General features: G+C 42.2%; 1 long non-coding RNA gene across 1 annotated transcript; it reads right to left on the bottom strand.

Annotated features, from left to right (window-relative positions):
• Positions 1 to 412: 412 nt before the first annotated feature.
• On the bottom strand, positions 413 to 15,847 carry LOC309328325. Its single transcript, XR_014150777.1, has 3 exons — positions 15,789 to 15,847; positions 4,930 to 5,041; positions 413 to 687 (listed from the first exon to the last, which is right to left on the bottom strand). It is a non-coding gene; the product is annotated as an uncharacterized lncRNA (long non-coding RNA).
• Positions 15,848 to 18,530: the final 2,683 nt, after the last annotated feature.

The raw sequence follows: 18,530 nt of genomic DNA, 5'->3' as shown, positions 1-18,530 counted from the left end.
AAACGGTGGATCATCAGAGGTGCTGATGGAAGTCAAAAAAAGATTGTATAAGGGGTGAAGCTTTGTGGTATGTTTTATAATTTATATGTTAAAACCAATAAAATTTATTTTTTAAAAAAGAAAAGAACTGGAGGCAGTTTCTCTACAGTAACTGGTTGACAACTGTGGAAGGAGAAATGTGTTTTGCACAAGAGAATTTCCTATCTTGATAAGAAAATAAAAAGGGAACAGAAGAGATTCTGTTGATCACATATTCTAGGAAGGATCCTAGGGCTTAAGACAAGCACAGGCACAAGAAAACCTTCTAACTCACTTAATGACTATAGCAAGACTTGGCACTGCTAAATTCTGGAGAACTTTGAATATAGACCTTTTGAGGCCCGATTTTTACAACTTTGGAACCTAATATTAATGAACAAACCAAGCACTTGCATGCGAGGAAAAACCGAGAGGCAAAAAAATCAAGCCCTCCTTCTTCAGCTTGGTATAGTTTGCTTTTATACGCAACATCAAAGGAGCATGCCTACAGACCACCAACAGCGCATGGGAGTCTGTGGAATGGCACCTTTATCCAATAAGCAAAATAAATTTATTATCCAAGGCTACTAATTTTGTGCACTGTATTTCTGCATGGTAGGGTGGAGGGGGTTGGTCTCTGTCGTAGTCCCTTCTTTTTTGTATTGTTATCTGAAAAATGAAAATAAACAAATATACGAATGAATTTTTAAAAAAGCAAATAAATAAATAAATAAAGCAAAAAACAAAAAGACCAGACTGGGCAACCTTTTGGCCCCTGGCGATGACATGTGGTGATTGGGTGGGTGGAGTGCTATTTTTTCTAGAAAAAAGAGGTGCCATAACTTGTCATGAACCTCGTTCTCTTATAATGGCAATGGCACCCACCTGAGAGGTGCAGGAACTGAGTTCCAGTGAGTTCGGGCTGGAAAAAAGCCCTGGTTGGGTGGAGGCTGCATGCCAGTGGGAATAGCTGGACCTGGCAAAGGGCAGGAAGGAGGAAATGGTTGTGTGAATGCGGATATGTGCACACATTCACATAAACTCACAAACATACACACATACTAGAAAAATTAACCAATAAACTGAAACTGACACGGGGACAAATAGAAGAAGATGCCTTCACAGTGGCGTAGCGTGGGGGGTGCAGAGGGGGCCGGCCGCACCGGGCGCAACATCTGGGGGTTAGGGTTAGGGGGCGCAAATCCACGAGTTAGGGGGCGCAAATTACTTGCCTTGCCCCGGGTGCTGACAACCCACACTACGCCACTGTGCCTTCACCCCGGTATGGCTCCCCTTTATCACATGCACTGCCCAACAAGACATTGACAAAAATCCACCAACAGCATACCAATAAATATGGCTAATCTGATCCAAAACACTCACCCACTCCACTCACACATGAAAACAAAGATCACCACAGCCAATCACAAACAAACAACCACACCCTACGCCAACCCCAACCTCTCTCACCACCAGAGGAACACAAGTGAATAGCACAGAACCTGCACAAGCGACGCTGACACAAAACTCCACATATATTAAGTGTAATAGAATCATTGCCACCCGACCCCTCCCCCACCCATCTCCCACCCCCTTTCCCCTTCTTCTTCCTAATGTCTCAACAAATGAAACTGATCTGTAAAAAATGTTACTTGGAGGAAAAAGAGAGAGACATTGCACATACTTTTGTAAACTAAGAAAATATTTAATAAAAGTACATTAAAAAAACCATACACACATATTCATAGATGCATGAAAGGCAGGCATTTAGCTACTGAAGTTGGCCCTCGTCTCTCCTTTTCCTTGAAGGTGGGAAACCGGCCATAATAATAATAATAATAATAATAATAATAATAATAATAATAAACTTTTATTTATATCCTGCCCTCCCCAGCTGAAGTCGGGCTCAGGGCAGCTAACATCAGATATATAACATTAGTATAAAATCAAACAATAATTAAATTACCTCCTAAAAACAGGTCAAAATCAAATTACCGTATTTTTTGCTCTATAAGACTCACGTTTTCCCTCCTAAAAAGTAAGGGGAAATGTGTGTGCGTCTTATGGAGCGAATGCAGGCTGCGCAGCTATCCCAGAAGCCAGAACAGCAAGAGGGATTGCTGCTTTCACTGCACAGCAATTCCTCTTGCTGTTCTGGCTTCTGAGATTCAGAATATTTTTTTTCTTGTTTTCCTCCTCCAAAAACTAGGTGCGTCTTGTGGTCTGGTGCGTCTTATAGAGCGAAAAATACAGTAATTAGATGGCTTTCTGCAGGGTTATGGTTGGGAACAGTAAGTGCTCATTTGAATCTTTACCTGCCATATAGCTGCTAAAGAGATGTAGTTCTGCCATCGGTGAAACTTCCAACCTAAAGAAGCAAGAGAAGTGCTTTAAGAATGTCAGAGCTTTGGTTGGCTATGTAGGATTCCAATCCTTTGCCCATAGATCTGGCATTCTTCATGATTTTTAAAGCACATCAGTAACACAGAGCTGCAAGCACTCAGACAAGTATATCACCCTCTTATCCTCCATTGCTGGAACCCAGTGTTGACTCAAAGGAAATACGCTTTTCATATGCTCACTCTTTGAGTTTTCTGTTTTTCCACCCCTAGTACTGTCACTAGGAATGGAATGATCTGTCAGTTTGGGTTTGCTCAATTTCTCATTTTCTAGTCTGAAACTCAATTCTCCATGTTTCTGCAGCAATTTGCAAATTAAAAAAAAAAAATTAAAATCCTCTTTAAAATTCTTCAGCATGTTAATTTCTACGAATAAACAGATTTTTGTATGGTTTTGGTGAACATTTTTTCAAGCAATTTCTCCTAACATAGTGCATTATTTTTTTACTAATATTTTCATTTTTAGGCACATTTTCCCCTAATATGTGCTGTTTTGTAAACACTGGACAAGTGCATCGCAAAATTCAGACAAGTGTGAATTTTGACAGATGGCCGTGTTTAGGTTCTCCTGTTGTATCAGAAATTGCGAATTTCTTGAACTGGGTTTTAAATGAAAGCTGAATCAAATTCTTCCCCCATCCCTAACTGCCACCAAACACAGTTTGCTATTTAGCATTCTGGGAAATGACTGATCAGCACCTGTTTTCTTCTTGTTCCAGAGAGGTAGCCATTCTTGCCTGCTGCCAAAAAAATACGAAACCCAAACACTTAAAAAGTAATCGATTTACTTTTGCAGTAGCTTTTCTGGGTCTGCTTCATGATGAAATGTTTGGGAATCCATGAAAATTTATGCCACAATCAATCAATTCACCTTAAAGGGGCCACAAAATTCTGTTTTCTTCTCAGGATGTAGCTATTTAGTGTGTTCCTTCAGAGAAGAGAAAACTTGCCCATTGATTCCCATGAGGAGCTGCCTCTATGAACCAACCCAAAGAGCGTTGAGAATGAAGATCAATTTGCAAAGTCTAGGATAAATGAGGGTTTGTTTCGGCCTCCAAGTGGCTTATCAAATCTTGCATTTTAATATATTTCTGCAAAAAAAAGGAATTTGCTTCTTTATGTATTAAAAAAATCTATTTATTTCAGACATTTCAGACATTTCCTCGTTATATTTTGAAATACACAATCCTTCTTCTGTGGGGCACCATTTAGAATGACCAAGGAATATAAATTAGCAAACAAGCACCAATAAACATAAATAAAAACAAGGAGGAATGGTTAGAAGTACTTTTTTTTAAAGGTTTGCTTGAATACATGTATAAAATAATTCAGTAAATCCTATTCCAATTTGTTTTAATTGTTTTTAATGTTGAATTTTACATTATTGTGAAATTACAAAGCTTGAAATTATGTGTGTGCTCTCTCTCAGTTAGAATCTCTCTGATTCTACGAATTAAAGTATATCCAGTTTATGGAGTCAATCACACACACACACACAATTAATTAATTAATACCTGTTTTAAACTTCCTCTCATTCTTATGGGGATCAAAGTGGTATACAGTGGGCAGGACTAAGCAAATCATGCCAGGATAAAACACAGTAATGAAACATCAAAATGCCTAACTGTATGAAAAAGTTTTTAGCCTTTATGTTTTTAAATGAAAGTTGTTTGGAGACCTTCAGAAGCTACTAAGAAATCTGATCAACAACAACAGCAACAACGTCCCCAAAAAGATTGTAGTGTCAGTGCCAGTTTTATCGTTGTGGGGAGGATATCGTTGTGCGGGGGCCACCACGGAAAAGGCTCTCTCTCTTTTTTCTCCCACCTTCCACGGCAAAAGTACTCAGAGGAGAGCCTCGAGTGAGAATCTGAGAACCTGGCATCAAGCTCTTACAAAACTATAATCCAATTTGAATTAGCTGTAGCCTGTAATTATTGTGAGGTTTTATATCTTGTTAATATTTTCCCCCAAAACTTATCATACCACCTTTGGATAGTAGGAAGGTTTTTATCTCTCCCCCACCCTCCCACCTCGTATTTTGCTGTTGTGTCCATTTTGGAACTCTGTTGCTTTTATTATTATCGCTTCTCTGATCACCAAACCCAACAAGACTCTGATAGGATCGAAGGGGGACTGAAAGCTCTGTAAATTGCTTCGTAGGTACGAGTATTTTTCACCCGATATCTTTGCACCGTAACACACGCTTCCTCCAACCGATATACGAGCCTGTTTTGCTACACGTCTTCCAAATATTAGTGCCCCCCCCCACATTGCTTCTTCATAAATGGCATTTTATGGGGTGATGCATAGAGATGCCACCTTGAAAGCAATTTAAAGGCAAACTCTTCAGTATTCCAGGATGTGGATTTGAGAGATTTAGAAGGTTTGAGAGGTTTAGAGGGATACAGTTTTCACAGTAGTCCTTATCCCCACCCGCTTCTTGCATGCAGTCCAAACTTGCAGTAAAGTTTGCTGGCGACTCTAGCACTAAAAGCAAATCACAACTCACCGGGCAAAATCTTGTGGGCTTGGTGCGTTAATCCCATCGCAAGGGTCCACTTCCTTACCCTGCGCTGCGCTTTTCCTGCGCCTCCGCCATCGCAGGCGCCTCCGCGGGTGCGCTGAGAAAAAAAAGCAAGACCTCCATCCCTTCCCCATTTAAGTCTAATCAAGGGACTCGAGTTTGGGACGAACCCCCGCGTTAAATTAGATATTTGAAATGCATAAATAATTATGCTCTTTGTCTATTTAACGATCATTATTTTAAAAAAACTGAAAACACTATATTTTTAAAAAATGATCTTGCTTATGGTGTGTGACGTTCTCTAACGCTGTTTGGTTGTAAACCGTCCTGCGCCCATTTTTTCTGGTGAAAGGCGGTATAGAAATGTAATAGCTATAAACAAGTTTTGGATGAGATGCGCCCCAAATTCCCTCTCCCTTAACTTTTGTTTTGTTTTGTTTTACGAATATGCTGCGGTGTTGTTTACTTCAGAGGAACCTGAGTCTAAAAGAGGAATTAAGCCGCCTTGAGTACCGGTTCTGGGGGAAAGGCGGAATAGAAATAAATTAAGTACAGTAACTATTTTCTTAAATGCCAGTCGAATGCTCTATACATTCCAAGCTGGGTTCCCTCCTACCCACCCGTAGTTGCAATGACTGTTATAGAAATCTTTGGCTATACAGATGTCTGCTTGGGTGTTGTTGCTGCTGCTGTTTTTAGCGTGCGCGTCTGTCTGTCTGTCTGATTCTTTGCAGAAACTACACCTGCCGCACTGAGAGAGCAAAAACCATTCCTGCAGCTCAATACCCACGCGCGCTCATTTGTAAACCCCGCGGTCTTCCGCGGAGCTTATGCCAAGGTAAATGCGAATAGCATCGCAACTTACAACCCCCTATTGTGTAGCTATGTATTTTTATTCTTTTTGTATCTATCCAAGCCACTAGCGTCAGCAAGTAAACGATCCAACCTTCCCCACGCCTTGGTGCCATCTATAAGCCAAAATCTAAAATTTAAAAAGGGCAGATCTATCCTTTCTCCAGCAAAACACACAACATCCAGCCCCTTGAAAATATGCCTCAAGTTGTGAGTTTCCTGCCTATTAATTTCAGTTTTGAAGAAGGTAAATAAGTGTCCATTCTACTGTCCATCCTTGTATGGTGGGGACTGTCTATACTGTACTAGAAAACCATCCCATTCCTTGTATGGGAATGTATAGCGTGCAAATGAGTCGGGTGCCCAAACCTAGCACTTTAGCCATTTGCGCTATAGTAGACCTCAATACTTGAGGAAAATTGTTCTCGTTCAGGCTAACGCGAGCCGCCCCACCTTGTCCGATGCAAATCAAGTCTTGGAAAGCTAATAGGCGCCAAAGGCCAGCCTGCCGCGCAATCAATAACAGCAAAAGTGGACATTCGTTTTAGGAGAAGTGGACAAAGATCTCTGGTCGCTGTTTAGACAAAGTTACGCAATTGTAAGAGAAATTAGTTCAAGGGGAAGTGATAGGCAGCCAGATCCAACACACACGGGAAGTCTCACCAAATTCGATGGAGGGCATACACACACACACACATATATACATATATATATGCAAGTTTAACAGGAAAGCACATACAAAATAACAAGGAAAGAAAAATGGAATTCAATAACTGTAGGAATGATAATGATAACAATGCAAAACACACACACGTCAAGTCACAGTAAAGATGAAGGAGCCATCAATGCATCCAATTTAAGTCAAGCATCTAAGTCGATATAAGCCCAACAGATTTCCAAATAGGCATCTGCACGAAATTGGCCTTTACAAGAAAGGATTGTAGACTTAAATAAGCGCTTATTTAAGCAATGACGCCAGTAGGATTTCAGATCGTGCCCCTTGTGGGTCTGGGAGGAAGAATCGTGTGACAATGAGAGCAGCGTGGCACTAGTGCGTCTAGTCCTCAAGAAAATCGAGGAGTCGTGGGATTTTGAGGCTTGGGAGGAAATGTCGGAATGCATCAAACCTAAGAAGAGGAACTGATCTCACCCTCTATTCCGCACTGTACCCTAATATGTATATGTGCGCACGTGTGTCAGAGAGAGAGGGTGTGAGAGAGCGCTTTTCAAGAAAGTGCACTGAAGAAATGTCCTGGCTCAGTAATTTCTTTTTTAAATTACTCAGTTCCAGGCGATGGCTTATAACTGAACTGTGGCACTGACTCGGCCTTAGTCTCCCCCATCCCATCCCACCCCAAATAACCCTGCTGATATTCTTTTAAATCGCGTAGACTTTTTTATTACATTAAGAGGTATATAAATTGACTAAATAAAATAAATAAAAATAGGGAATAATAATAATAATGTGGTATATATAAATATTACTATCGTTATGAAATAATGCATCATTCTCATCTGATAATTTATCCACTCTAGCTGTAACTCGAAAAAACTAACCAAACACCTCTTCTGCCCGCTCCTTTCCTTCTCAAAGATAGATTGTAGGAAGCGTTCATTAGATCTGGCGCTTTCCAGTTGCTTCTACCTGGCGCTTTAATTTCTAAGCCTCCGGAGGGCAAAAGAAAAGCGCAGCTGAACAATCCACGCGCCACCAAATTGCCTTCCCAAAATATGTGGGAAAGAAGTTGCTAGACAAACAGCGTATTGACGCAGGTGAGAAAGAAAGAAAGACTGCCAGGGTCGTATACCCACTTTCCTGGGAGTAAACATCATAGAACTCAGTGGAACTTAACCTCTAAGGAGGCATGCTTAAGATTGTTTTTGAAAAGGAGGAAGGCTTGGTTTTATTCCACCTGCCGTTTCGACCCTCCCAGTTATTTTATTTTGGGCACAATCTAACAGGACTTGAGAGGGAGAACTTGTTTTCTACTTTGCTGTTTTCAAGAGAAATTGTATCTTTGCTTGCTTGCTTGTTTTTATCTGCTTCTCCAAGAAAAAGCAGTCCGGTGCCTGCTATAAACCCACCACTAATGCTCTAACATGTTGCAGAACACCAAACTTGCCATCCTATACCCATTTGCCTGGAGTAAATTTTCTTGGGCTCAGTGACACTTACTTTTGTGTAAGGGCTGCACTGTAAAACTGCTACTTTTTAACATAAGCCCCTAAAAGGTTTCGGTAACCCTGTAGAATTATCTTAAGCATGTTTACTCGGAAGGAAAACCTACCGAACACGAGACTTGGTGCTAAGTAAGCACCAAGCGTTTGAGTAAGCGTTTGAGGATGAAGATGGATGGCTGGAAATGCAGCCTTACAGCCTGACTTAGCCAAGAACAGTTTGTTTTGTTTTCAATTTTAGCTTATTAAAGATGCAACCCAAAGCTGAATTGCTTAGAAGTCAATTTAATTGATATCAATTGTGTGTATGTGTTTTGAGACTTGCCGGCTTGTTTGCTTCTTTGTTTAATATACTAGCGGTACCACCCTCAGCTGAGTTGCTTAGGTGTGACTTTCATCAAAATCAGTGAAATGTGCTTATGGGTATTGCAGAATCAGCACCCCATTTCCCCCCTTAAGCTCTTCTGTTTAAGAACTGTGCCTTCAAAATACCCTTATGGCTTCCTCCTCTTGGCCCAATATTTGAGGTTTCTTTTTGGCTCCAAATTCAGCAAAATAAATGTGACAAATCTGACACCTTTGAGCTCGGTTTTAAAAAGGCAGCCATGGAATCCCGTGGCTGTCTTTGTGAATAAATTATCTGTTACTGCACATACCGAAGGCAACTTGAAAGAGAATATCTCCAAATGCATTCCACAAAACCTCTCTTTAAATAGCAAATCCAATTTTGTGTGTGTATTCCTTCCAAAATTTATATCAGCCTGGTGGTGGTGTTTTTTAGAAGACAGTGATATTTCCAAAGCTAAGAATTATGAAGGTGGTGTTCAAAAGGCAACAAGTGTTTAGAATTAAAGTTCTCTTTCAAAACTTTCCAAGGTGCCAATACTTTCCAAGTTCTGTACATGGGGCGGGGGGGAGTCTGGGTCGGACCAGGGTCTGACTCACACTGTTTGGTTTCCATGGTGGAAAATTCAAACAGCATTCCCAGCTCCTCACCATGATGGATAACCCATAAAACCAGTGGATCTTTTTCCTTAACACTGAAACATAGTGCTCTTATGCAATTCCCAGTCGTTTCATTGATGATTAAAAGGTAAAGGTAAAGGGACCCCTGACCATTAGGTCCAGTCGTGGCCGACTCTGGGGTTGTGACGCTCATCTCGCTTTATTGGCCGAAGGAGCCGGCGTACAGCTTCCGAGTCATGTGGCCAGAATGACTAAGCCGCAAACCAGAGCAGTGCACAGAAATGCTGTTTACCTTCCCGCCAGAGCGGTACCTATTTATCTACTTGCACTTTGATGTGCTTTCGAACTGCTAGGTTCGCAGGAGCTGGGACAGAGCAACGGGAGCTCACCCCGTCACGGGGATTCAAACCGCCGACCTTCTGATCAGCAAGTCCTAGGCTCTGTGGTTTAACCCACAGCGCCACCCGCATCCCACTGATGGTTACATAGGGAAAAAATCCCAGTGGATTGTGTCCATTCAGGTAAATCCTACTCAGTTGGCCCAATGGTGGCCAGGATCTGACACTTGAGGCAGATGCCCCAGTTGATGGTGAGGTCGCCTCTGAGGGAGTGGGGGCCAAGTTCGGTTCAGGTGTTGTGAACCAGGTTCAGTTCCATCCTTGAGCATGAAGTCTAGACCGGTCACTTTCTCTCAGCCTAATATACCTCACAGGGTCACAGAATCATGGAGTTGGAAGGGACCCCATGGGGCCATCTAATTCAACCCTCTGCAATGCAGGAATCTTTTTGCCTAACGTGGAACTTGAACCCATGACCCTGGCATTAAGGGGCTTATGCTTCACCGATAAAATTTAGGAAGGGATGAGTATATGGGCCACCTTGAGCTCTCAGTAGGAAATATGGGATATAAATGTAATAAAATGATAAGGGACTTATGAGGGAGAGATTATTTTGCTTACCCACTTAAGTGTGTGCAGAAATTGTTAATAATAATATTAATGATAAGAAACGTGAATATTTATATAGCACTAACAAGTGTCCAATGTGTTTCATCTCAGTTCTATCCTTACCAAGACCATGTATGCTAAGTTAGTACTATGATCACTATATTAGATCTGTGTCAGGGCTGACAGAAGTGTGGCTTATCTAAGGCCACCTAGATGTGGATAATCTGAGTTTGTGAATCAGACACTTCCTGGGTAACAGGTCTTTTCTTTTCTTTTCTTTTCTTTTCTTTTCTTTTCTTTTCTTTTCTTTTCTTTTCTTTTTTAAAAAATAGTTTTTATTAAATATTTTTTAATGTGTGATATAAAACAAAGAAGCAAGCAAGGAAATGTACATATCTCACCTCCACTTTGAAGTCATAGAGTCTTTTTCACAGTTCATTTACATTTGGTATGAGACACTATTGCCCTAGACATTAGGGGAAAAGAGGGGGGAGAGGGGGAAGGAGAGGATTGTGGGTAGGTCCTACTCTTAAGCTAGAATCCTATAGGCAATACCTGGTACTAAGCCTCACTGAACTCATGCAACATAATTCAGAGCAGGTATATGGGAATTGTGCTGTAAGCTACTCAGGAGGATTCCCCCCCCCCAAAAAAATATTCAGGTTATGTTCACAGGCAGAGCTGTAGCTTGGGGTGATGGAGCTAGCTTATGGTTACCAGATTTTTTCAATGAATCCAGGGACACTTTTTGTTTTATTTTTGAAGCTGAGTAGCAACAGGAAGTCAGTAGTGGGAATGACCCTGGCCCCAAGCAAACATGCATATTGAATAAAGGTGCAAAGCCCTTCTTTCGCACCTTGTGAAACATAAATGCGCAGAGGTTTTTTTTAAAAAAACTGGGCAATGGCGTGCCACCCACCCATAACTCCTGAGCCTTCCCTGATCTCCTTCCCCCTTTGTTTTGACTGATCGGTGGAGGCTCAGGAGTCACAGATGGGCAGCCGTTGCCCAGGAGGGGCCAGCCTGGTAGTGCAGTTGGCTCTAGCTGGCTTCAGGAGCTGCTCACAGCTTGCTGCTGTGGTGCAGGAAAAAAGGCGGGCGCCATAGCAGCAGGCAGCAAGCAGCTCCTGAAGCCAGCCAGAGCCATCTGCGCTACCAGGCTGGCTCCGGGCTGCTGAGGCTGCCGCTGCCACGTTTCCCAGGGAGAGATTTGCAAATCTGGGGAGATTCCGGGGATGGAATTTGTCCAGGGACAGATTTGCAAATCCGGGGACTGTCCCTGGGAACTGGGGATGTTTGTTAACCCTAGGCTAGCTGGGTTTTTTGCCCCAAGTGAAGCCTCCAAGGGGTACCATTGAGGTTTCCAACCTGTGTGTGTAAGCAATTGGGGGGAGGAGTCTTTGACCCAGGTGAAACTGGGTCTTTTACTTGGGTGAAATAAAGCCTAGTTTTGCCCTTGCCATAGGAAATACTAGCACCAGATTTTCAGTTCAGGGAGGGGTTTGTGATACCATCATTCTAAGACTGTTCCACTTCAGTGCGCAGGAGGGGAAAAGCACACAAATGAATGTTCTCTCACAACAGAAGTTCCCACCCCATAGAAAGGTAGCACATCAGTGCGGTGGCTCCCTGTTTGTGGAATGCTCTCCCCAGAGGCATTCGCCTGGCGCCTTCATTACATATATTTAGGTGGCAGGCATTTCTCTTCAACCAGGCCTTTGGCTGATTAACAACCTATGGCTTTATAAATGTGTTTGTGGGAGGGGAGTTCAATAACTGACTGTGTTTGTTTTTGTTATGTATTTCATATTCTTATTTTACATTTTTCTGTTGTGAACCACCCTGGGATCTTGGATGAAGAGTGGTATACAAATTTAATACCGTATTTATCACTCTATATAAGACACACTTTCCCCCTCCATAAAGTAAGGGGAAATGTGTGTGCGTCTTATGGAGTGAATGCAGGGGAGAGGCTCTGCTCAGTGCTCCCTTTAAAGAGCCGCGTGGAGCATGCTCTTGGGGGCTTTTTCCCAAGGAGGAAAACGGGCTGCCCTTCTCCCTCCTAGGGAAAAAGCCCCCACCCCCAAGAGCCGCACGCACACTATTTAAAGGGAGCGCGGCTCTTGGGGGGTGCCTTCATCCCCACTGCCCGGGAGAGGCTGTGCGCAGCTATCCCATAAGCCAGAACAGCAAGAGGCTATCCCAGAAGCCAGGTCCCTCTTGCTGTTCTGGCTTCTGGGATTCAGAATATTTTTTTTCCTTGTTTTCCTCCTCCAAATACTAGGTGCATCTTATGGTCTAGTGCGTCTTATAGAGCAAAAAATACAGTAAATCATTATCATCATTATCATCCATGGAAGGAGTTCACTCAAAGCTAAGTAAAGGTAATTTTTTCCCTCTATGATAGAGCTAAAGAAACCTGTGGTCCTCCAGATGTTGCTGGACTCCAACTCCCATCAGTCCCACTTAACACAGCCAACGGTGAGGGCTGATGGTCCTTAGTCCAGCCACATCAGGAAGGCCACAGGTTCTGCAGCCCTGATCTATGGGCCTGTTTGAACATCAACGCACATCAAAAGCACCTTATTTGAGCCCTTCTCCCTTCTTGTGTCCAGTATAAATGCAAATAGGGAGGAGAACATGAATCCACATTGCAAACTGACTCAGTCAATCATTCCTCGGGTAACTCAGCAATAGAAATCACAGAAAGGCTTTTAAGAAAACCATTCACCAGATCATTGTGTGCAAATATTTATTTTTCCCAAATGCGTGTGATTGCTCCTCCATTGGTGGGCCTCAGCTCAGCAACACAGGCAATTAGAGAGAGCAGGATGTGTGTCTGGGTGGTGCAGGTAAGATGGCTAGGAGACAGGGACTAGGGATGGAAGAAGAAGAAGAAGAAGAAGAAGAAGAAGAAGAAGAAGAAGAAGAAGAAGAAGAAGAAGAAGTTTGGATTTGATATCCCACTTTATCACTACCCTAAGGAGTCTCAAAGCAGCTAACAATCTCCTTTCCCTTCCTTCCCCACAACAAACACTCTGTGAGGTGAGTGGGGCTGAGAGACTTCAGAGAAGTGTGACTAGCCCAAGGTCACCCAGCAACTGCATGTGGAAGAGCGGGGAAGCGAACCTGGTTCACCAGATTACGAGTCCACTGATCTCAACCACTACACCACATCCAGCAGCTCCATTCAGGTGGATGGGGCACTGCCCCACCAACCTTAGTCTACCAGTCTGTCTGACTTACAGCCAACCCAGGGGGCTGGCCCTGGTTGCCAACTCCCCCCTTTTCAGTCTCAGTTTTGACCTTGTAGAATGCAGCAGGAAGGCGAATGGGACAAAAGTAGAATTAGATGGCTCTGACTGTCATTGTCTCTGGTTCCACTTATCATCGTTTGCCTACCAGCCCCAATAAGCACCAGGTGCTCTGGGACTCATATCACTTTGAGAGAGAAGACGCAGAGGAATCAGTGGTGTAAGTGCCAATGATTTAAAACAGGGGTCAGCAACCTTTTTCAGCCGTGGGCTGGTCCACTGTCCCTCAGACCATGTGGTGGGCCGGACTATATTTTGGAGGGGGGGGGGAGAACGAATTCCTATGCCCCACAAATAACCCAGAGATGCATTTTAAATAAAAGCACACATTCTACTCATGTAAAAACACGCTGATTCCCAGACTGTCCACAGGCCAGATTGAGAAGGCATCACCCGGGCCTTAGGTTGCCTACCCCTGATTTAAAAGGTTGCAATGTATCATGCCTGCCACCAGTCAGATATCAACCAAAGCCTGCCCAATATGCCCAAAAAACCTTCCTAGGGTACTAAGTTGCCAAGAAACTCTATGAATGACATACAGGCGGTATTTGACGCCAAATAAACTGGCTATGATGTATAAGACTGTGTCAAGTAAATGTTGGTAATGTAAGCATACTGAAGGGTCATTTCTTTCAGATGTGGTGGACGTGTGAAAAAGCCAAGGGGTTTTAGGAAATGATATATAATGAAATGAAGATGTTATAATTGATAATCCCCCCCGAGACTTTTCTTCTAGGGATACTGGGGACAAATGACCCCAAAAATATGACTGAAATATTTATGTATGCAACAACAGCTGCCAGAATCCTATAAGTGCAAAATTGGAAGGAAGAAAAAGTCCCAACTGAAGAGGAATGGACTGCAAAAGTAATGAACTATGAGGAACTGGGAAAGTTGTTGTTTTTAAAAATATATATATTTTTATTAAAGATTTATTAGTTTACAAAAATACATGTCTTGTCTCTTTTTCCAAGTTGTGTTTTCTACAAATCAGTTTCATTTGTTGTGAGACATTAGTGTTGAATACAGTGGTACCTCGGGTTAAGTACTTAATTTGTTCCGGAGGTCCGTTCTTAACCTGAAACCGTTCTTAACCTGAAGCACCACTTTACCTAATGGGGCCTCCTGCTGCCGCCACACCACCGGAGCACGATTTCTGTTCTTATCCTGAAGCAAAGTTCTTAACCTGAAGCATTATTTCTGGGTTAGCGGAGTCTGTAACCTGAAGCGTATGTAACCCGAGGTACCACTGTACATTGTTAGGTTAGGAAGAAAAGAGGGGGAAAGAGGGGGAGGGGGAATGATGAGTGGGGTGGGGTGGGGTGGCATTGCTTCTATTCTTCTACTTAGTGTATGTGTGGGGTTTTGTGTCAGTGTCACTTGTGTGGATTCTCTTACTATTCACTTGTTGTATTTCCTTGGTGGTGAGAGAGGTTGTGGGTGCCCTAGAGTGTGGTTGGTTGTCTTTGGTTGGCTGTAGTGAAATTTACTTCTGTGTGTGAGTGGTGTGTGTGTGTGTGTGTGTGTGTGTGTGTGTGTGTGTGTGTGGATCAGGTTAGCCAGATTGATTGGAACTGGGGAAGTTGACACCAAGAGTGAGAGACCAAAGTGCTGAACTTTTTATTGAAGAATGGAAACTTCTTCTTTTTTAATATTTGAGAAACAACTATAGTCAAATGAATTTGCGGGCAGGATTTCAGATTATGAGCAGTGGATTGAGAGTGACAATAAATGTAACAGAGGAAATGTGTATTAGATATAGTTTGACATATAATTCAGCAGATTATGGGTGGGAATAAAAACACCACAGAGGTAAGGGTAGAAAGTCACCTTGTTCATTTTGCAAGAGAAACATATATTGAATTTGAAGTTAATGTGTTTTTAAGTTTTCAAAATTGAATAAAAAAAATTATTAAAATATTATTTTTAAAAAAATAGTTAGTGACTTATTGAATAAGGCCCACAGGATCTGCTTATCTGTGACACCATTTTCCTTCACCCATTGTAATTTACAAGGAAGGGGAAATTCAGCTTTTTCATTAATGTTAGTAAGAAAGAAACCTATTTTATAGGGGATGACTGGTTTTGAAGTGCCCCTGCATCTACCCTGACATGCTGGGGGCTGGCTGACAATCTCCAGTTTCTACTATCATTAACTAACTCAAAAAAGAAGACTCACATTCTAATTTTATTAGAAATTCCAGTACTTTACATCAGACACAAGGCTAGGATGAGCATGCTTAGGATAAATATATTCTTACTGAGCTTCCCATTTGTGACGACAAAAGCTACAATCTACAGAAGACTTTTAAAGTTGAAATTAAACCTTTTGGTGGCTGGAATGTGTGAATCCATGAATGCACCCCTCCCGGCGCTATTTATTCCACAGCAAAATGAAACCCACAGAGTGGAAAAACATCTTGAAGAAAAACCACCACATTTATATGGTACTTTAATTACTAGCTCTGAAAGCCATCAAACCCTCTAGACTGCATTCAGGACTCTGTAAAAAGTCTGGCTAGAGATTTCCTGTCAGTTCCCTCCAAAGATGTGTGCAAACTATTATTATTATTATTATTATTTTCACCTTTTCTAGGAGGAGAGTCCTATGCCCCACCTGAAGAAGATATTGCTTGGTGTGTGAAGTCTGAGGGCAAAACACAGCACAAGAAATCAATATTCAAATTTGGAAGACTTGGCTCGGCTGAAGAGGTTGCCCATTTCAAATCAGTTGGCAGTTTGTCAGTCGCGTACAAACAGCTGCTGCTGTTGCTTTTCTCCTTTGGGAACCTAGATCTTATTAAGGTGGGAACATAGTTCATATTTTAATACTGTATGATTTCAGCGCTGATTAATCTTACCCTCATCCTACTGCAGATAATGTCTGAGCTGGATAGGTAGATAATTAGGAATGGATGAAGAAGGCCTTTATGGACATGGGCTTTTCAACTGGCGGCCTGTAGAGCCATCAGGAATCTGCTTAGATGATGTCACTTCACCAAATGCTCCCGCTGTCAGTAAATCATGGTTTCCCAGCACCAGGACTGCTAACTGCAGTTGCTGGGAAGCAGCAATTCTTCCCCCATCAAATGTCATGGTAATATGTGCTTTTTCCTGTATGGATTGAGCTTGTGTCAGTCTAATGGACCCAGGGCATCTTCTGCGAACCTGCATCATGTCAACTGCTTTATTTCTTTCCATTTTCTTTTACCAATAACAATTGAATTGCACTTAATAATACTGAATTGCAGCAATCAATAATCTATGTAGACAAACTGAGAACAGAGGACAATAGAACAGTAACAGCTACATTTTCTATTGCTAGTCCTTGTTATCCTTATTTTATACCAATATTCAGATACTTCCCTGGCATACACCTATTGATGAAACAAATTCTTCTCTTTCCATAATCTCATTTTCAGCATGCTGTGCTATTGGTTTGATCAGTTATGTAGCTTCAAATAGTGCTGTACCTTGTTGTAGCATATTACAAAAAAAACTATTTTAAAAAATGAATTGATTATCTTGTGGTTGTCCTCTTGTTGTTGTTTAGTCATTTAGTCGTGTCCGACTCTTCGTGACCCCATGGACCAGAGCATGCCAGGCACTTCTGTCTTCCACTGCCTCCCACAGTTTGGTCAAACTCATGCTGGTAGCTTCGAGAACACTGTCCAACCACCTCGTCCTCTGTCGTCCCCTTCTCCTTGTGCCCTCCATCTTTCCCAACATCAGGGTCTTTTCCAGGGAGTCTTCTCTTCTCATGAGGTGGCCAAAGTATTGGAGCCTCAGCTTCAGGATCTGTCCTTCCAGTGAGCACTCAGGGCTGATTTCCTTAAGAATGGATATGTTTGATCTTCTTGCAGCCCGTGGGACTCTCAAGAGTCTCCTCCAGCACCAGAATTCAAAAGCATCAATTCTTCGGCGATCAGCTTTCTTTATGGTCCAGCTCTCACTTCCATACATCACGACTGGGAAAACCATAGCTTTTACTATATGGACCTTTCACCATATTTGTATGTTTAGTTTAGTAAGTTTAGGCTTCCTGCCTTTCTTCATGGTGGTTGTGTATCCATTTTTTCTTTTGCTTGTTCTCCAAAAAGGACAATTAAAACAAAACAACACAACCTAGCTGTTCCATGGGATCAAGTCTGTTTCAGTATCAAAGCTAGCTCCACCCCTTTTGGGGCGGAGGGCAAGACACTGTTAAAAGGTGGGAAGAGATTCAACAATGAATGAAGACCTTGTCTTGGATACCTTCCAGACTCCCTGTAAATATTTATAGTGATGATGGATAGCAGGCATGCACATTGACTCGATATGTGAGCCAGATAATGAAATTAGTCTTCCTGTACTCCTAAACTAAAGTATGATGTTAATAAACCCTCCAAGTTGGATCAGGACCCTGCAAAACCTTGTGCTGCTCTGCAGGCTCAACATAAAAGTCTGGTAGACCTTCATCTTGGTATCAGATGTCAGCATCACATTCTCCCATACCCTTTTGGAGAGGTGAGCTATTGCAATAGCTGCCTTGCCAATGTGGTTGTCCAGCTTGGCACTGATGGAAAGTTTGCTGGTTATGATGGAGCCCAGGTAGATAAAATGATCTACCACCTCAAGTAAAACAGCAGAGCACATTCCCTTTGCAACTTGCTTCCAATGTTTACTCACTAGCGTGAGTGAGGAGGGATAATATCAAAACAATGTATCCTTTCCTACCTTCCTTAACATTCCCAAAAAGGGTTATGGGGCCCAGAGTTGATTTTTTTTTAGTATTTTTGGTGGATGGCACTGGATTGAGATCCTGAGCTGAAAAGCATTTTTCATTGTCAACTTCCTGGTAAGCACATGGTCTAATGTTCCATTGTGTGTGGGGGGGGGGGTTTAAGCCTTACCCCCCCTTCCCTCAGAGTTCATAGTAGCCATGGCAGTGAAGAGTTGTTTTTAATTTTTTGAGATTTTGATTTTGAATTTTGGCAATTTTCTCAAAATTTTAATTTTTTGATTATTTTTTCAGATTTTGATCTTGAGATGGCAAGTGGAATCTTCTTCAGTGATGCAAGCTTTAGAATGCCTAAATTAGAAGAAGGAATTTTTATTTTGTGGAAAAAGCATTTGATAGCAATTCTTCAGGCAAAGAAAGTTTTAAATGCAATTACAGTGGTACCTCGGGTTAAGTACTTAATTCGTTCCAGTGGTCCGTTCTTAACCTGAAACTGTTCTTAACCTGAAGCACCACTTTAGCTAATGGGGCCTCCCGTTGCAGCCGCACTGCCAGGGCACAATTTCTGTTCTCATCCTGAAGCAAAGTTCTTAACCTGAGGTACTATTT

This window comes from Podarcis erhardii (genome assembly GCF_964252035.2).
Source record: "Podarcis erhardii genome assembly, chromosome: 13".
NCBI lineage: Eukaryota > Metazoa > Chordata > Lepidosauria > Squamata > Lacertidae > Podarcis > Podarcis erhardii.
This window is presented reverse-complemented; position numbering and strand designations above follow the sequence as displayed.